We start from the raw sequence: 4,170 nt of genomic DNA, 5'->3' as shown, positions 1-4,170 counted from the left end.
ATTATGTTAAGTCAAATAAGCCAGACAGAGAAAGACAAATACTGTATAATATCATTTATATGTAGACTCTAAAAATAAAACAAAAACCCATTTCGTGGAAGTAGAGAACAGAATAGTGGTTGCCAGGGGCTGGGGAAAGGCAGAAATGGGGTGATATAGGTCAAAGTGTACACATTTTCAGTTATTCAAAAAAATAGGTTCTGAGAATCTAATGTACAACATAGTAATGATAGTTAATAATACTGTATTACATACTTGAAAAGTGCTGTAGATCTTAAGCATTCTCCCTCACACAGAAAAAGCGTTACCTGTGCTAACTACATGTGGTGCCGGATGTGTTAATTATCTTGATCTTGGTAATCGTTCCACAATGCAGATGTATATCAAATCATCACATTGTTCACATTAAACATATAAAATTATATTCATCAATTATTCCTCAGTGAAGTTAAAAAAAGAAACTCTCCAAAGGCCAACTCCTTGAGGACAGGGTCCGTGTCTCTCCCGTGGCAGGTGAAGTTTTACAGCTGTACATTACTATGAATACTGCGGCAATAATGATACTTTAATTGGCAAAAATCTAAAGATTCTCTGTTAGTCAGAAGCGTCGCCAGAGGTTTTACATGACTGCAGACAATGTTTTCAATAAAAATAAAAAGAAACAAGAAAAGGAAAGAAAGAGAATGTGACATAGATCTATGTCTCTGTTACGTTGCGTTGGAAAGCATGCATATGTCCTCTGATTCTATTTCAAGTCCTCAATTTCGGTTGTTTGGTTTGGTGCTTTCTGACGGATGTTGCTTACTTACATGGAAGCATTATGAAATTTCCAAAGAAAGTTCTTTGTAATGTGTTCTGAAGGAAACTGAGAAGAAAATAAACCAAACTGAAGTATGGAAACATAGCTTGGAAGTTCAAAAAAACTATTTGCTCATCATAAATTAAGTTAAAAAATAGCTGCACAAACAGATGACTAATACTCAGACCCACAGATTTTCTTTAAGGATTATCTTATATAAGATTATTCTACTGAACTAACCTCACCATTAAAAACACTTAGATGTGACATTTTTAAAAATATAGTTTCACATATATCTATCTCCATGCTGTTTACATAGCACACACATAGCAGACATATCTGTAAGGAGGAGCTGACATCACTACGCATAGAATGCCATTCATGCTGGAGAGATTCTCTCATTTTTCCTACTTGAGATTCCGGTTCCACATTCAGCACCTATAGCAAAGGTATCCAGGACAGCCGGATAGTCTTAATATCAAATGGCAAGACAGTTCACCAGACTGAGTTCTTAGATCTTTATCAGGTGGGATTGTTTTGTTTTGTTTTGTTTTGGCATAAGTCCGGCTCTTTTGGTCCATGGCCATGTACAGGTTAAAATATTATTAGCTATGTCATCAGAATCAGCAAAGGACAAGTAGACTACGAAACTAGGCTGTTCATGAGCTTCAGACCCCAGAATAAATCTAAACCAATATACTTAAGGGAGTGATTTCTTAATCAAACCTCTACTAGCCGATATTTTAGCATCTAAATTGCCCTCTCAATCAAAATCATTACTTCAAGGTCATAAAAATCCTGTCTTTCAACAGATTCTATATGAGTGACTACCTGGTTTTATCTTGCCTCAAAGGCCAGCTTTGTTCTTCAGTTATAAAGGTTTGTTGTATCTCTCCTACACAGTTATTTGCTGTCTGTTACACTAATTCTAGCTCAGGAAAAATAACAAGCATATTGCAGCTGTGGAAAGCCACTCCGAGTATGTCTACATAATTTCAAAACAACCTGCTGAAAAGTGGTCTATATAAAAATCAGGTGGATTGGCAAATTTTTCTCCTTGCATTTGAATTACTAAAGTGAACCTGAATTTTTCCATTCCATTTGCAAGAAAACTGTTGAGTTTCTTGGTTTGTAATGAAAGCTACAAAAAAAAGCAGTATATTTACCCCTACCGTAAGCACATACGTAACAGATATGCCTTACATTCCACCTCATGCTAAGACCCAGGCCACTTATTCAGCACACATGGGAACTTAATCTGACCACAATCAGCCTGTGGCATTCACAACTTTGGGACAGAATACAACCCTACAACAAACTCGATTGTTCTCACCGAGGTCTGGATGCCATTTATTTGGGGAGCCATCTGTAGGGTGAGATATGCCAAGTTGTGATGCTTGCCCTCTGTTCCGGAAGACTTATTACAAATATAGCATGTATGAGTTACAGGTCATGAAAGAATGTGTATAAGGTGGCAAGCTTTCTTACATAGAGTAACACCTTATTTGGGGTTAAAATGTGTCCCTATCAAAAATATTTGTTAGTGTCCTAACTTCCATTACCTCAGAATGTGACCTCATTTGGAGATACAATCTTTACAAAAGCAATCAAGATGAAATGAGGTCACAATAATATTGTAATAACTATGCGTAGTGCCAGGTGGATACTAGACTAAGCGGGGGATCACTTGGTAAATTATATAAATGTCTAACCACTATGCTGTACACCTGAAACTAACCTGAAATAATATCGAATGTCAACTCTAATTGAAAAATAAATAAATAAAATCTACCTACATACTACATTTTAAAAAAAGATGAAACGAGGTCATTAAAGCAGATCCTAATCCAATATGACTGGTGTCCTTATAAAAAAGGAGAAATTTGGACACACAAATAGGTATGAATGGAGGGAAAGATGGCCATCTACAAGCCCAGGAGAGATGGCTAGCACAGATCCTTTACTCACAGCCCTAGAAGAACCAACTACTCCAGCACTGTTGGAGAATGAATCGTCTGCATGAATTCACTTTCTAATAACGAAAGTATCTCGGAAAACAAGTCCCCAGATTTTCATGCTACCATTTTTTTAAAATAAAAATGTTTCTAAAAGGCACACTCTGTATTCTTAAACTGAGGACAGTGATCATAATCGAAACCTTAGTGATACAGCATAATCATTGACTGGGAGGTACAGAATGCTTTTTCTCTGCAGTAAATGGCATCACTGGTTTCCCTGTTTTCCCTTCTAATGTAAAGTTCCCAGATGTCCCCTCTGCCCCCTATATCATCCTCATTCCTTCACTTTAATCTGCATCTCCTAATTTGTAATGAAAGAATGGAAACGGGACAAACCAGACATTGTAACTGTTTCTGAAATAAAATTAATAGTTTCGAGTTAGGGTCTGAAAGACTCTCTTAGGGAGTAAACCGCACGGACTTGGAAAAACTTCTTTTGTTGTCTACTTCTTTCCTCTCTCTCGGTCAGGCTCTTGTACTCAGGATAACTTAAATGCCGCAAAGCAGGCCACCAGAGAATCTTCAGGCCTTCTTGAGATGAATTTATACCATAAATTCTTGTTATGAATTTATACCATAAGAAGCAGCAGCTTGAATCAATTATAGCTCAGAAATAAGCTTGTCTATTAAGAGCCCGGTGGGGCTTTGTTTTGTCACTGTGGTTTCATTTATTTGGAATATGGTTATACCATAGGGTAGAATGCTCTGGAACGACCTTTCCATGATGTAAAGTTAGTTTGGAAATTCTAATTCCCCAAACGGAACAATAGTCAGATTAAGTGACCACAAAGAATAAACTTGCCTTTGAAACCAAAAAAGAACTTACCAAATTAGATTCTTTACTACATCCTCTCACTTTTAAAAGAACATTTATTCAATTGTTCAATTTCCGCTGATTGGAAGCTGGCTCCTTTGCCACCCTTGGTATTGTACGGCGCGAAGAGTTTTTTCCTCTTCGCCCCCATCTGGATGGAGGTGGTGTTAAAAGAGGAGAGAGAGAGGGAGAGAGAGGAGGAAAAAAAAAAAAACGGAAGAAAGGCTAATGTTTATTAAGTACTTACGATGAGCCAACCACTGTGCCAAATTAATTATATGTCTTATCTTTATCTCTAAGGTAGTTAGGATTATCATGGTCATGCTCCAGATAACAACACTCTGGTCAACAATGCACTGCATCCACAACGTGGCCCCATAAAATTCCAATAAGTCCTCAGTGCCGTTGATAGGTTCTTGGAAACTTCGACTTTAAGTGAAACGATGGATAATGAAACCAATTTTGCCATACTCTAACTGATACAGACAAGAGTTAAGTTCCTACAGTGTATTTCTGGTCACGAAAACACCATCAAACTT

This window comes from Pteropus vampyrus, unplaced genomic scaffold (assembly GCF_000151845.1).
Source record: "Pteropus vampyrus isolate Shadow unplaced genomic scaffold, Pvam_2.0 Scaffold46, whole genome shotgun sequence".
Lineage (NCBI taxonomy): Eukaryota > Metazoa > Chordata > Mammalia > Chiroptera > Pteropodidae > Pteropus > Pteropus vampyrus.
Note: the sequence above shows the minus strand (reverse complement) of the source record.